This window comes from Equus przewalskii, chromosome 28, assembly GCF_037783145.1.
Source record: "Equus przewalskii isolate Varuska chromosome 28, EquPr2, whole genome shotgun sequence".
Lineage (NCBI taxonomy): Eukaryota > Metazoa > Chordata > Mammalia > Perissodactyla > Equidae > Equus > Equus przewalskii.
In genome coordinates this window covers 19,770,628-19,786,488 of record NC_091858.1, presented here as the reverse complement: position 1 = coordinate 19,786,488, position 15,861 = coordinate 19,770,628, and the positions used below count along the sequence as shown (strand labels likewise).

At 41.8% G+C, this 15,861-nt stretch overlaps 1 protein-coding gene across 16 annotated transcripts in view; it reads left to right on the top strand.

The window, feature by feature from the left end:
• Positions 1-15,861, top strand: part of MTUS1 (microtubule associated scaffold protein 1) — a 150,853-nt gene that overhangs the window by 12,190 nt on the left and 122,802 nt on the right. For 3 of the 16 annotated variants that reach the window (XM_070598307.1, XM_070598315.1, XM_070598323.1), the window contains exons 2-4: positions 778-844; positions 1,696-1,769; positions 3,267-3,387. The exons of 10 other annotated variants lie outside the window; for them this stretch is intronic. The gene's annotated coding sequence lies outside the window, so the exon portion shown is untranslated. Of the gene's footprint in view, positions 1-777; positions 912-1,413; positions 1,580-1,695; positions 1,770-3,266; positions 3,388-15,861 lie in introns of those variants that run through there. 3 more of the 16 variants (XM_070598309.1, XM_070598310.1, XM_070598316.1) reach the window with 3 other exon arrangements.

The window sequence follows — 15,861 nt, the reverse complement described above, 5'->3', positions numbered from 1 at the left end:
GAACTGGGTTTAATGTCCACTGCAATTTATTAACTCTGTTTCTTGGGCAAAGTACTGCACTTCTGGAAACATTAGGTTTAACATCTCTAAAAGGGGAGGACGGATAGGTGGAAGGTGACTGTCATGGGATCTGTCTGTCCCATGGGGCCAGCAACTGGGAGGACGACTGTGAGAACTTTGTGGGTTTTGAAGTGCTGTGTGCTGACGTCATTATCTTTGTCCTTGGAAGGGGTAGCTGCCTGCTCCCCCATCCTGGCCTCATACACTTTGCTGAGTGTGGGTGGACAAGTAGGAATTGACAATGTGTGGGAGAGAGGCGGTCCCCACTTGTCAGTTCCTTGATGCACTGAACACTGTGTTTACACAGCTTTTTCTCTCACAAGTGTTTTTGACGTGCAAAAGCCTCAGATGGTTTTCTAGCTAGCAGGTCAGCCTCACTCCACAATACTTGTCAACCTTATTAGGAAAGAGTCTTTTAAAAAAAAAGTTCTATTTTGATTTTCTTTCTGAAAAGTATACCCTTGATAGGAAACAGTCTGAGCTGTTTTGAGGTGGGCGAGTTCCTAAGTAATCCCAAACCTGTGGTGACGTGTTTTGACCTAAATTGAATTATCTTGGGCATGCTTCCTGCATTCCTGAAGATGCGCCATTCCTGCCATGGGTTTAAGTGCCAGTTTTTAAAGGTACTGCCTAACTTTAGGGTTTAAATTTGATCAATTCAAATGTCCTATGCAGTGTTCTTCTCTCCTCTCAAGGATTGTTTTCCTCCCTCCCCAGTACGCCCACTTCTGGGATGGCCCCTGGCTTGGAAGAGCTCTGCGGCATCATAACATCATGGCAGTGGGTGAGGGTTGTCTGGTCCAGGTGTTGCCTTCCAGACTTCTTGGCCTCCGCCAAGGCAGCTCTTAATGGTTGGTCGTTAGATGCCTCTGTCCATGTGTGTGCTGGTCTTGGTGGTCTCTGTTGTGGCTTCCAGCAGAGGGGTCGGTATACACCTTCCCTTCCTGGATCTGTCCCAGGCCTTTCCGAACCCATTGGCCCTCTCGACACTTCCTTTTGCATGTGTCTTTCTCTCTGGTCCACCTCTTGATCTTCCTGGAGAGTGAGAAGCTGCCCTCTGTGTCTTGTCTGTTATCCTCCCTACTCTTCCTTGCTGCCTTTTTCACCCAGCTCAGAGCTTCCAGATGGGGATCTCTGACTCAGGAGTTCTTGGTGACAGACTGTTGACCATGATACAGCAAAATGGACAAAAAAAATACAATGTGCCAAGATTTTCATCAGGCTAAATTTATATAATCTAAACTAAAAGAATGTTTTTTACTCTGCAACTACACACTCTCTTCATTTTTGTGTTAAAATGTCCTCTTATGATATGTTGGTAGACTAAGGTTATTTTGTCTGATGTTTCCTTAGTGGCAAAATGAAGAGCGGGCTTCCTCATGTTGTCTCTCCAGACTTTTGGAGGGGAAATTTCACTGGTCCATAAAGTCTGAAAGGCTGAGAAGTCCTCACCTACCTGTTCCCTATCCTCAGCTCAAGCTTCATCTTCTTCAGGGAGCTACATGCAACCATTCCCTCGGTCTGTCTATAGCCATGGAGCCCATCCTCTGAGTTCTCTTATGCTCTGGTCACTTCGGCTTTGCAGTTTTTCTAATTATTGACTGGTACTTTCTTGTCTTCTCAACTGAACTATAGGCTCTTTGAAGGCTCCTTGAAGACAGGGACTGTCTTGTTCACCATTGTGTCCCTAGCGGAGCAGCTGGCACATGGTAGGCGATTAATGAATGTTTGTTGAATGAATGCAAGCTCTTGTAGTAAAAGGTCACTTTATAGTAGGGGTAAGGAAACTGGCCGGGTGATGCATGAAGTAACTGACCGTCACTTAGCTTCTGTGGGACCAGTGCTGTTGTATGGGTCCCTCTTTTTGTAGCTAATTGGAGGCTCTGAATATAAGAAAAATTACATAAGGATTATTTCCTTCTTGAAAGTCTCTAATATTAAGAGATTAATAATAAGGAAATTGATAAGATTTGGGTTGCTAACTAAAATGTCTTGTTTATGTAATAGCGGGGAATAGAATTTTTCTCAACTGTAAATGTGGATTAAGTTAAACCACATTGCCATCTTGCTTAGAATAGCTACACTAGGAAGTTAGTATCTAGGAAGAGAGATGTTATTTTATTTAACTTCTGATTAAAATACTTTGTACAGAGGTTGAAATCATTTGGAGAAAGGTGTGAGTGGATACTGGAATTATTCATTTAAAAAAATTGGACTATTGAATTCCTCAATAATTAATTGGGTAAGCATGAGCAGAACATTTCTCTCCCATTTTTAAGTAAAAATCTTCATTGCATCCATCTCTGCTTTTAAACTTGGAGCCAGCCTGTCATGCCATCAGGGCCCGTGGATCCGTGAGAATGGGAGCAGTGGTCCTGGCCTCGGGCAGTTTGAAATTTGTTGGCCATAACTGAACTGCAGATTACCATTAAGGATGGAGTCAGCATGCTATTGAATTGTTTCTGTTGAGAATTTATGGCTGAGGGTAATTATTTAGAGATTTCCGTCTTGGTTGACTTGCATGTACCAATGATTTTATTTTATTTTACTTTTTTTTGAGGAAGATTAACCCTGAGCTAACTACTGGCAATCCTTCTCTTTTTGCTGAGGAAGACTGGCCCTGGGCTAACATCCGCGCCCATCTTCCTCTATTTTATACGTGGGATGCCTACCACAGCATGGCTTTTGCCAAGCAGTGCCATGTCCGCACCCGGGATCCGAACTGGTGAACCCCGGTCTGCCGCCGAGAAGCGGAACGTGCAAACTTAACTGCTGCGCCACCGGGCTGGCCCCCGTACCAATGATTTTAAAAACTGTCACAGTCAGGCCTTGGGAGCCAGACTCAGGGATCATTTTAATGGAGCCAAAGACTTTGTATTAAATACTTAGCCTTAGAAATACAAAGCTAAACAAAGCCCATTTTGTGAATTTCCAAATTGTCTAGCACAACAGCATGCATATTGAATGTCTTGAATGTCTTTTTTAAAAAAAATTATACCATCGATTCCTCCAAGTCTATTGAGGACAGATTCTAAGATCCCATTGGCTCCCTCTTCCTACACTCCCATCTAAGAAATATAAAAAGTAGCCAATTTCAGAGCAATGAGATTTTCTTCTGTTTATGAAGGTAATGGAGAGGATTTGGCTGGATTTCTTGCTTCCTGAGGTCCGTGTTGTATTCCTTTGTTCTCCTGGCATACTCCCAGGTTTAGCCATCCTGGAACCTCCAGAGCGATGACGGGGACGGGACCTGACAGGTGGAGGTGTACTCACCTTCAGGGCCAGAGACTCCCATTAAGCAGATGCTAACTGCCGAAGCCAGTACCAGTGAGTGAATCTTCTTTATTCCTTGGAACTGTAGCTCTGAGTCAAGCCAGCTTGTCTTCTCAAATACTAGAGCCGAAGTGTGATCCTTGTTTTCATGATATCTTCATTTAATGTTCTCAGTAGAAATCTGGAGAGCAAGTATTTTTGACACTGGAAACTTGTGGGTTCAGCAAAGATGTACAGTTCCTTACAAATTCCGAGGTGGGAATGAATGAGAGTGATTAATTTTCAGGTGTCATGATGTCTTTAAAGGAAAGGTACAAGATGAAATACATAAATGTATTTTTCCCTGTACTTTTTGCATGTGCGCTCATGAAATTTCAGTTGTTAAAACATTCACACCTAGGTTGAAGTTCTTATGCTTCATTTTAATAGTGAGATGGAAAAACCAACTCAACATTTAACTTGAAATTTGTGTTACTATAGTTATCTTTTATAGAAGTGTAGCGGTAGATGGTGTGTAGTTTTAACATGAGATATATTTAGTGTTTCTGGTAGGCCTGTTCCAATTAGAGGTGTTATAGTATATGGTTATATTTATAAATCGCACAAGGGGATGTTTAACTTACTACACTGTCTTGGTATGCTGTTCTTTTTTTAAAAGGTGGCTAAAATTTTCTTTGAGTATTTTTATCAATATCTACCTCTTTCTAAGACTCTTATACAAATCTGAAATCTCAGTGTTGCTACTGGACGTGACATTTCAGGGAAAAAAAAAATCTCATCACTGAGTTGTTTCAGATTTTCTGGCTCATGAGTTAAAATTCTTGTAAGAGTAGGACATCTCTTCCAGCTTGGATTTTTATTTGTTTATTTGTTTTTTGACCTGACGGGATCACAAGCCCTAGGGGTTGCCCATTTGGGATGGGAGCCAGCCTTGGTGTGGCCACCTGAGGGCAGTGAGGGGGTTGACTATAAAGGTCACACCCGGCTGTCCTTGGAGGGCATTCTCTTTTGCAACCCTTAAGAGATTCTTGCTGTGTTAGCAGCAGAGGAGTGTTGCTAACCCTGCTGGGATTTGCCTGGCTTCTGAAGGGTTTCTCTCTAAAGTCTGTCTCATGATTGTCTCGGGCCAAGAGAGGAATCAGAGAGGGGCCACTGACCTAAAAATAGTCACAGCTTGGGAGGAAGGCCTAAATGGCACCGAGCCACTGCTGCCTTCCTGCTGCCAGAAGATGGTCACATGAGGAGGAAAGGAGGCAGGCAAGTTGTGGGGGGGGGGGGGCAGCCTGTCTGAAGACAGGTGTGAGAAGTGGAGCAGAGAGTGTGTAAGGGGAGGTCAAAGTTTTAGTGAAAGTAAAATAAAAGTAAATATTGGAGGTTATTCTTTTTATAAGGCTGGGTTTCGTGGGATATGTTTCTAATTTGCAAGAAAATATTTTGTATTTAATGTTAGTCACAGTAGGTGTGAGGAATGGAAACAGTAACATACCTTGTTTCCTATAATGCCTGGGAACGCACAGCAAAGCCTTGTTTGAAAACTTGGAGACAACAGGTCATTTAAACAAAGACCTGTACATTTTATTGTATTTTATTATTTATTTATTTATTTATTTATTTTTGTGAGGAAGATTGGCCTTGAGCTAACTGCTGCCAATCCTCCTCCTTTCACTGAGGAAGACTGGCCCTGAGCTAACATCCATGACCATCCTCCTCTACTTTATATGTGGGACGCCTACCACAGCATGGCTTGCCAAGCGGTGCCATGTCCGCACCTGGTATCCGAACCGGAGAATCCCAGGCTGCTGAGAAGCTGGACCGTGCAAACTTAACTGCTGCGCCACCAGGCCGGCCCTGATATGTACATTTTAAATTGAAGTTTCTGGGAAGATTATTTAACATACTTGCTAATAATTCTTTGGATACATGTGATGCACATTTTATGTTGAAGTCATGTGGGCTAGGAGAAACCTCAGTATAAAATTGAGACACAGAGGCTGGTCCTGTGGCCGACTGGTCATGTCCCCATGCTCCACTTCGGCGGCCCAGGGTTTCGCTGGTTCAGATCCTGGGTGCAGACATGGCACCACTCGTCAGGCCATGCTGAGGCGGCGTCCCACATAGCACAACCAGAGGCACTCACAACTAGAATCTACAACTATGTACTGGGGGGCTTTGGGGAGAAGAAGAAGAAAAGAAAAAAAAATGGGCAACAGATGTTAGCTCAGGTGCCAATCTTTAAAAAAAAAATAAATTGAGACAGTCTGAAATGGTAGCTGTTTTCTGATTGGGCAGAACCTGTTCACAACTTAATATTTATTTTAGAAACATCCTTTTTTATATTTGAGGTGAAACCAGATCACTTTAGAAATTTAAATAATCAGTGGCCAAAAGCCTAAGAGCACCTTTTTCCTCCCGGCCTTCAGAGTGATTGTGGAGGTCTAATTTGATGAGGTGGAGCGTGTTTTGTTTGAATATGTACTGATTTAGGATGGGCGGGCATTTTCAGGGACTCTTCCATTGCCTCTCAGAGTTGACTCTTAAGCTTAAGCAGTCATCATCTGATTTGGGGGTGGCAGCCAGGACTCCCTTGCCGTTGAAGATAGTTCTTGTCTCCTTTAGCACAAAGGCTATTCTGTTGCTAATTATTGTTCTAGGTCACTAGGTTTATTTTCTATGTTAAGTGAGATGGGAGACCACAGAGGGCTTTAGAGGGGATTTGCATGAGCTGTTACCATTCAGAAGGATCATTCTGGTTACTCTGTAGAGTATAGTGTAAGGAGGCAGGAGGCTGATGATTTGCCCAGTTAGTCCTCCAGGAGAGAGACAGTGGTGGCGTGGGGCTGGGCCATAGCAAAGGTTAGAATGGTTGCCTTTGGGAAGTTTTTGAAGGTAGTGCCTGTTAGAGTTGCTATTGGGGTCAGAGGGGGAGAGAGGAATCTAGGCTGACTTCTAGGTTTTTGTCGTGGTCAACTTGGGTGCACAGTGGTGTCTTTCACTGAGAATAAGGACCATTGGGACAAGAAAGAAGTCATTGGGGTTCTAGAATCCTGGAGTTCTCTTTTAGATGCACGAAGTTTGAGAAGCCCATTAGATATACAAATGCAGATGTTGACAGGTGGGTGTTCAGATCTGGAGATCTGAGGAATGATCAGGGCTAGAGATATGCTTGTGGGAAGTGTTATCAAATGGAATGTATTTAAAACAAAATAATGAGTGTAGGAAGAGAAGCGGTTAAGGAACTGACCCCTGCCTTACTCCCAACATTTGGAGGTTGGTCGGGGAAGAATCCAGCAGAGGCATTTGCCTGGGGGGCAGCCTGTGTGTTTAGGAGGATAAAGATAGAGTAGTGCCTCTGAAGCCGAGCAGAGGAGGGGTCTTGGAGCTCGAACCTTATAGTGTGAAGAGTTTTGTTTTCCCAACAGGAACACTTTTGTTCACTTTTTGGTAAGTGTGTGTGTGTGTGAGTGATCATCATTTAGAATCTGTGATAAGCTTGAGGATACCATGGTCAATCCAGCCAAAAGTAAAAACAAGTACAACAAATCTTCTTAAAACACCAGGACTGAGATTTAGTTAGCTTTAGGCAACCTCATTTCAGGGAAATGTATACATTCTGTTAATCGTTTTGAAACATTGACCACGGATGGAGGGACCATAATACTCTTTGAGTCCCTAAAATCCAAAAGACTTTACATCTGACCACTGCCCATAGCTCCGTTTCAAGACCTTCATTTGCCTGGGTGCTTACTTAGATACCCCATTCCACGTCATATCAAAATATTAAAATATAATCACACTTTATATAAACAGTTGAGTTGTTGACTTTTGATATAATACAACATTTAAAACCTTCCCATTTTTTGCCTCCTTGCCTGCTACTGATTCCTCAGCGAAACATGTGACTTGTCAGAGACCCGTCCCCCCCATCATAGCAGCCAGAATGCCTGTGCTTTTCTTCATTGACTACAATTTATGTTGGCATAGTGGTGTTATTTTTTTGGTCTATTTTGTTCACTCTTTAGTGACACCTAGCAGAGTGTTTGGCATAGGATGGGCACCTGCTAATTTTGGTGAATAAGCGTCATCCAGTACTAGAAAACAGATGCCATAAAGGTGCCTCGGTAGCTTTGGTTTGGTTTCCAAGCTCACTGTCATCTTTATTTTTAAGCCAGATTTATTGAAGTCTGATTTACATACAGCAAAGTTTGCCTTGTTTAAGTGGACATTTCATTTAATTTTCACATACATATAGTTGAGTAACCGTCAATCACAATCAGACAACAGAAATGTCCACCATGGCAGAAAGTTCCCTTGTGCCCCTTTCATTCCTGTCCGTCTACTTCTAGGCAGACGCTGATCTCGGTCCTGTCCTCCTGGCTTTGCCTTTTCAGCTATTCTTTAAGTGCAATTATGTGCCTTTGGTGTCTGGCATCTTCCAGGTGGCGTATGGGTTTGAGATGCATCTCTGTTGTTGGTGTCAATGGTCTGCCGTTCGGTTGCTGAGTGGCATTTCATTATGTGGGTGTGCTGCGATCTTTTCATTCATCCACCAGTGATGGACATTTGTGTTATTTCTGATTTTGGGTAATTCTTAGATTTTTCTTCCTGGTTTTAATTAATAACAGACAGGAAATTGGAACAGCCTCAGTAACCCACAGCCCCATACCCCCGTTCATGTCTACTGTTTTCATTTGCTCTTGTCTTTTTCTATGTATTTTACAGGGTGGGTAATCACAAAACACACAAATATTTTTCCTAGTTGTTTTGTAAACCGCATAGTCCTTAAATGGTTGTATTTCATTGAGTTACTCTACTGTAATTTTCTAATTAGTCCCTTGTTCACAGTTAGATTGCTTCTAAGTCAGTTGTAGAAAATATGCTAAAAATCCTCTATTTAGCATCTTTCCTATGATAAATTCTTGGCAACCGTTCACTGAAGATTCTTAATTGAAAGTAATAGGAATCAACTCGAGCTAACTGGGGCAAAAATGGATAGGCGTTGTAAGGGTTTGGAATATTTCTCAGAACTCGGCGTCAAGGAAGTTGTCAGGAACCAAGTCAGGTCAGTCAGTCCCCCTCGCTGTTTTTCATTTCTGCTTCTCTTGGGACATTGGTAGCATTCTTCTCTCTGTGGACACTTGCTTCCTCTGCCTGTGGCGCACAGAGAAAGGAGGCTAACTCTTCAGGGCTTGGATTTATATATTTTTCAGTTCCAGGGAGTTCCATGGACACACTGTGCCTGACCAGCTGTTTCAAATCCAGATGTTGGGGGAGCGGAAATCAGACCCCATTTGAGGCAGGTGTCTACACCAGGGCTAGTCCGTATAGTGGAGCCCACCTCAGTGAGTAAGAGAGGCTGGTCTCAGAGAAAGGGAGTTGTGAACTGAGCCCACACTCAAAGGTTTCCATTTGAAACAAGATTACATAAAATCGACTTTTATCACTGTTGAAGTTGCTTCCAAAAGGGCGGTTACAATTAGGTGTTAAAGAGGAGTGGGTTGGTGGAATATGACACGGATCTATTTTTTTATATTTGTATTTAGATATTAAAATAGTTGTTTACCACTTATTTTGACCCCTTACCTATGAGTGATCTTTAGTGGATAGCTAAGAAAATCTGATTTGCAGCCAGCATTTATGGAATGCTTCCTTTATGTAAGCATTGTGCCCGGGACTTCTGTAAATACAAGGAAGTGTATTAGACAGCTCTTATTCTTGGAACCATGCAATCAAGTTGAGATTTATTTAACCCTGGACGAGGAGTTTCTTATTAAGTGAGCCTTGAGTGGGACTGTTCCGTGTAGAGGCAGTGGCATCAGCCTTTGTCTGGAAATAATACCGACACTGGTGCTGAATGGTTTGGGGGCCTGGCAGGAACATACGCACCTCGATTTCACTCTGAAATGCCTGCCTAGGAGCCTGTCCTAAGTTGGGTGATACAGTGTTGGGTTGTGTGTCTTGTGCTCACTTCGAGTTTTAGGCTCTAGCTGGAGTCACCTTGGTTGGCCAGGCTGCTTCACCTGGAGTCTACACCTGAGCTCTCCAGGGATCTGCCCAGTGTCCATCGGCCGTGGGTCCAGATGTTCGTCCTAGTGCCTTCCTCTTACAGAACCTCATCTCAAAATCTTTGTCCGCCAACGTGCCCTGGTTACTATCACAATTTTAGTCTTCTCTGAAATCACTTATCTGTTTTATGACTCTTACGTTGGCAAAGGGAGAATTTCAATGAAGATTTTTAACACAAAACTTGTGAACTTAAAGTATCTGTTCTTATGTACAAATGGGTTCTTTCTCTGTGACTGTCGAGCTCAGAAGAGCTTCTACCTGGCAGCTGTGTAGTGCCCCAGTGGTCAGTGTGGGATGAGCATTGTAGTGTAGACCCTTTCCGTTTGTGGATTTAACATTCGAGATCTCAGATATTCCTGAGGCAGCCCGAAGGTCTAAGAGACATGGTGTAGTAATTTTCTCCTGTTCTGTAGATTGGGAAAGTTGAGGTAGCAGTGAAGGTAAACCCTTAGCTCTGGCTCTTCTAGTTTGTGGTAGTACGTTTTTTTTTTTTCCCTGTGGTAAAATATGTATAACATAAAGCTTACCATTTTAGTGATTTTTTTAAGTCTATAATTCAGTGGCATTAAGTACATTGACAGTGTTGTGTAACCGTCACCACTGTCTGGTTCCACAATTGTTCATCATCCCAGAGACTTTGAACTCATTAAAGAATAATTTTCCAGTTAGCTTTCCCACCCGCTCCTGATAACCTGTATTCTTCTTTCTGTCTCTGTGAATTTGCCTGTTCATGTAAGAGGAATCATACCGTATTAGTCCTTTGGTGTCTCGTTTATTTCATTTAGCGTGTTTTCAAGGTTCATCTATTCGTAGCATGTATCAGAATGTCATTCCTTTTTATGGCTGAGTAAGATTCCATTGCGTCTGTGTACTACATTTCGTTTATTCCTTCTCTGTCAGTGGACACTTGAGTTGTTTCCACTTTTTGGTTACTATGAATACTGCTGCTGTCAACACGGGTGTACAAATATCTGTTCAAGTTCCTGCTTTGATCCTTTTGAGTATATACCTAGGACTGGAATGTGAGATCATGTGGTAATTACATGTTTAACTTTTTGAGGAACCTCCAAATTGTTTTCCACAGCTGCTGTACTATTTTGCATTCCTGCCAACACTGCAAGAGGGTTCCAATTTCTTTACATCCTCGCCAGCATTTTGATAATAGGTGTGCTGATGGGTGTGGCATGGTATCTCATAATGTTGATGTGCATTTTCCAAAAGGCTAATGAAGAGCATCTCTTCATGCGCTTATTGGCCATTTGCGTATCTGCTTTGGGGAAATGTCGCTTCAAGTCCTTTGCTCACATGGCCTTACCTTTGGAATTACATGTTCTGTTCCTTGGCTTCATTTCATAGTCCTATATATTAGCTCTTTTGTAAGTATGTATGTATGTATGTCTTTATTCTTAAGAAGATTGGGTTGAAAGTGGGGAGGAAAGTTTTCTCTGTTTTGGTGGAAGATATTGAAAAATTACAGGTTTCACCTTTTGAAGTCGAGATTTGCTCTTGGGGTTTTCAAGTTGACTGTGGGCTCCCATACACATGGACCAGGCAGGCATCTCCACCTGTCTGATTGGAGTCAGGGAGGCCTGAGGCCTTATGTCCTATTAGGGATCGTAAAGGGAGAAGGAGGAGCAGACAGGATAGACAATGAGATTCCCTCCCTTATCATTTCTTTCTCTGTTACAGAGAGGGAGAAAACTTCCTCCGTTTTTTTTTCCCAGCCTGTATCCTCTTCTGACTCTTGAGACAGGAGATGGTGGTGGCCAAGCAGAAAAAGTAACTTCTTTGATCCTCTTTTCCAACTTGGAATGCATTTTTTTTTTTCCCATTGAAATAATGCCCTAACTTGTGTTCAGCTTCTTGGTCTTAATACATGTTAAGGGCTAGGTAGGTCTTTCTGAACCAATAGTAATTATATTGTGGATTAAATGGGCTTCAGTTTGGAGGCCAACCTGGGAACCTGATAATCATTAATAGCATTGCTCTAGGAAAATTAGTTTTGAGTTAAAACAAATTTCCATGTAAACTTTGGAAGATAACCTGCTTGTAAGTTGTGGGCTGCCTGGTCCAGCAGTATAACCAAAGGCTGTGTAGTGAGGTGAATGGAGCTGATGGAGGAAGTGTGTGCGCATGGACTGCAGGATGGCTGAGAGCCTGGGCTTCGGAAGGGGCAGGTTTGTATCTGAGTCCCGCTTACCTGCTAGGTGGGTCCCACCTTGGAAACGCTGGCTGTTGATACAGGTGTCGCAGGTGTGATGTCTGCATGCTGGTTGACAGAAACAGAAGTGATGAGGGGGATGTGAGAGAGCTCTTCCCGGGAAGTCCCTGCTGGGTTTTGGTGCTACAGCAAAGTGCGTGCAGCATCTTACCGTGGGGTTGGTAAGGTGATGCTGACACTGGGCTTTCTGACTTGCTTCCAGCCATCCCAGAGCATCTCCAGGCTGTCCCTGATGACTGTGTGGCTAGCAGGATTCTTGTAGACTCTTCCCCCGCTGCTGCACTTTGGTTTGGCTATCTGAGACATCACAAAATATTTTAAAAATTGGGTTCAGAGACATTAATTTCAAGTGATGTTTAATTCATTACTTTTTTCCTTAGGATCTGGTTCCTAGTCTTTGTGTTCCTAGCCTTTATTTCTCTTGGATCCTCACTGGTGTTTCCGGGAATAAAGAGAAATAGTTTCTCAGCCTAAGTTAACTTTTCAAATCAAGTAGGTAGAAGGAGGTAAAAGGGGTGTGTGTGTTTGTTGCACATGCTTAGGAAACTGGAAAGAGGATTTAGTTCCTAGTAGGTAGTTTCTCTTCCTTATGAACGTGTCTTTGGAGGTTTAATCTCTCTGTGATTCTCTTATGTGGAGAATCGTATAATCTTGTCATATAATCTTCACAAAGTTCCTGTGCCTTGACTTTTTCACAGACCTGTGTCCATTTTGTGTCTCCTACCTCTTATCTCTTTGTTTCTTTGGGATGAATCATGGGTGGTTGGGCAGTTTCAGAAATTGGAAGAACTACTCTGGTTCTTTACTGAAAAATGATCTGAAAGGTTTTGACGGAGTGCCTAGATCTTCTTTATCATTGAGTGATACTGGGTTACAAAAAAGGTTGAACACGTGGTGTTTAGTTTTTGGCCTAGTTTCTCTTTGTAGAAAAATTTAATCTGTTTTGAGACGCAGTAGAGTACATACTGAATGTACCGGTTTCTTATCTTAATTGACATCAGCAACTGTAGCCAAAAGTGCTTCCTTGTTAGGATATCAATACAGATCAAGCTGGCTGCTTCTACTGGGAAGCAGAACCAGATAATTTTGCTTTAACAGATGAACATGACAGTCGGAATTATGAATCCCTTTATTTATCTCCTTTGTGGTTTGGTCAGTGGGAGATTGAAAACAATAAGGGTTCAGGTTTAGATAATACAAGCGAGGGATTTTCTCTCATTTTTGCATGTAGCTTTGGGACACAGACTGTTCATTTAATATGTTACATTGGTGTAAGACATCTTTAGTATCTTTTAAAGGTGCTTTGTTCTCTAGGCTTGTCTCTAGCTCCTGCAGGCTTTCTTTTTAGTATACTTGATGTTCTTAACGCAGGATTAGTCTGTGGTACTCATGCCATTTCACCTAAAGTGATTAAATGCATGGTGTTAAAGAGGATAAAAATTGGGATTTTATCCTCAATGCAACACTAAATTTTGCTTTCTCCGCCCCCCCCCCCCACCCATGCTTTTATGAGGCAGGATGGTGGTGAGCCAAAGGGGCTGTAGATAAGAGTTTCTAATCCTGGTTTGGTCTCTAAGTAGTTGTATGAAGCTGGAAGGCATCAGGGCAGCTACCTTGCACAATTCTAGGGGCACCGTTACTGTCATCTTTAATGCAAATAGTACCCCTGGGGTTTCTTTTCCGTAAAATGTGGCGTGAATGGGGCCTCCTAGAGTTACCGGATAGAGGCACTACTAGAAATCGTAACTTATTCTCTCTAGACTACAGTTTTCTCACATGTGGAATAAGTAGTTTGGGTCAAATAAACTCAAATACTCGACTGGAAAGTGATACTCTATGCATCAGTGTTAGCTAATCCCTCTTCCATGAATGTTTACAAGAGAATAGTGAAATTATTGTTGTTAGTAAGAGTAGCATTTTGTTAATGAGAGTAGTGTTTTATTTCAAGAGACGTTCATCTGTTGTGGTGTTTGACTTCATGTGCAGACTGCCTGCCTGCAAGACTTCTTGGCACGCATTTCAGGTGTCTGCATTGGGCAATCTGTCATTGGAATTTGGAAGACGTTCATTTAGGGACTAGGTTGACTATTTTGTAAAGTAACAGCTTTGCTGACAGTAGTTATTCATGCTGCAAAGAGCAGATATGCTGGTCCAAGATTCTGAATAAATGTTTTCCACATCTTTTATTTCTGTGAAGGAAATGTTGATCAAAAATGTACAATCCATAACGAATGTTTTATTCCATTGGAGTATAAATATATCTGTAATATTTTGGTATTTAAATAGGATTCTGAAAGTAATTATAAGTATTTAAGTAATGCTAGAAATGTATGAAGCAAATTTATAATGTGACGATCCCAGCTACTCCCCCCTCAACTTGAGAGGGTGGTGGTGAACCATTGTAATGGTATGGTACTTATCTTTCTAGAACTTTCCTTTACACATAATATATATTATTAGTTGGAGAATTTCTGAGTACTCAGAACTTCCTAAGTTTAAGAAATACAGGAGCCGGCCTTGTGGCACAGTGGTTAAGTTCGAGTGTTCCACTTTGGTGGCCTGGGGTTTGCCGGTTTGAATCCCGGGTTCGGACCTAGCACCACTTGGCAAGCCATGCTGTGGCAGGTGTCCCACATAAAATGGAGGAAGATGGGCACGGATGTTAGCTCAGGACCAGTCTTCCTCAGCAAAAAGAGGAGGATTGGCAGCAGATGTTAGCTCAGGGCTAATCTTCCTCAAGAACGGGGCGGGGGGAGGGGGGACCACGAAACGCTTAAGAATTTATTAGTATAGGAAATGAGAAGTAAAATTGTAGATAGATTAATAAAGTTTGTATCTTAAATCTGAGTTCCTATTAAGATGTAGATGCATACTTAACATCTTTCCTTCAAAACCTTTTTTTTTTCTTTTTTATTATCCAAGTCACTGGAATATTCTGGTTTCTTTAATCTAGAAGCAGTCACCCAGCAACAGTGAACGCTGATTTAATCTGACAAGCAAAAGTCCCTTCTGTTTTCTGAGATGGTCTAGATAGACCAGTAAGTTGCTTACTTTACAGAACTTTTCATTTTTTTGAGTTTTAGTGTAAGTGATGTACAGTATAACCAACAACCATCTGCATATAGGTTTTTTCCCTGTAAGACTCAGAAAAGTCTGTGATGTTTTGTTGGCAGAGAGTCCAAGGAAAATTCTTTAGTTTGGGAGGAAAAAAAAAAAAGTCATTACACTCAGCCAAATTAGTGCTGCAAGGCCAAGCTGGTCTTTGAATAACCGTGGTCTCCTGAGAGGCTTCATTGTGCGGTCTGTTGCACTGCTTTTTGTCTGGTTGTAGTTTCTGCATTGCTGTGTGAAAAAGACAATCTCTAAGGTGCAACCAAGAGTTTTTTTTTTTTTTTTTGACAAATAACTGTAAGACATTGCTTGCTTACTTTCACAGCTGTCAATTTTGATTTCTGAGGAATGTAAGTTGCCTTGTTATAGTTGATTTGGGGCATTTAAATTAAGCAGAAACACTGGAGTTAAGTTTTAGAAGTGACTCTTTTTAAAAGCTGCTTTTTAAATCTTAGAAATTTTTCATCTGTTTACATCCTGTGATATTTATCACTGAAATATCCCTACTTCAGGATAAATTCTAGAATGTGTGAAAATGCAAAGATTATTACGAACAAGTGTGAATATGCTCTTACCTACTTTTTGGAGAGGAAAAGAGTTAGATGTGGTGCTGTGTTTTGGGCTTAAGTTGTCAAATACATAAACTCTCCTTAGGCAACATGTACAAATTTTATATATTGTTACAGCTGGCCGTGGTCATTTTATGGGTACACTTAAAATAGCAAAGAGTGTGGTGGGAAATTATTCCATAAATACTTTAGTTTACTGTATCATCTGATGTGCCTAGATCCTTGTTCATTTGGCCAACTTTGCCTTGTGATTCTGGTGGCGGTTCTGAGTGCATGTGTGCACACACACGTGTGTGTGTGTGTGTGTAAACAGAGTAAGTGAATGAGGCAGAGTGGGAGGGAGAGGTGGAAGAAAACTAGAACTTCTTGAATATTTATGATTTAAAATGCTCTGAGCTTGTTTAACCTGGCAGTTTGACTTTCGCACTATCTTAGCAACAGGATGCGAGGATCAGGGGAACACAACTTTGTTATTTATGCTGTTTTATGATATGTTTAAAGAATGTAAGATGTCCTGAAACAGTTATCTATAAAGGGAAAATGTTAAAACATTTTACTTCGTAA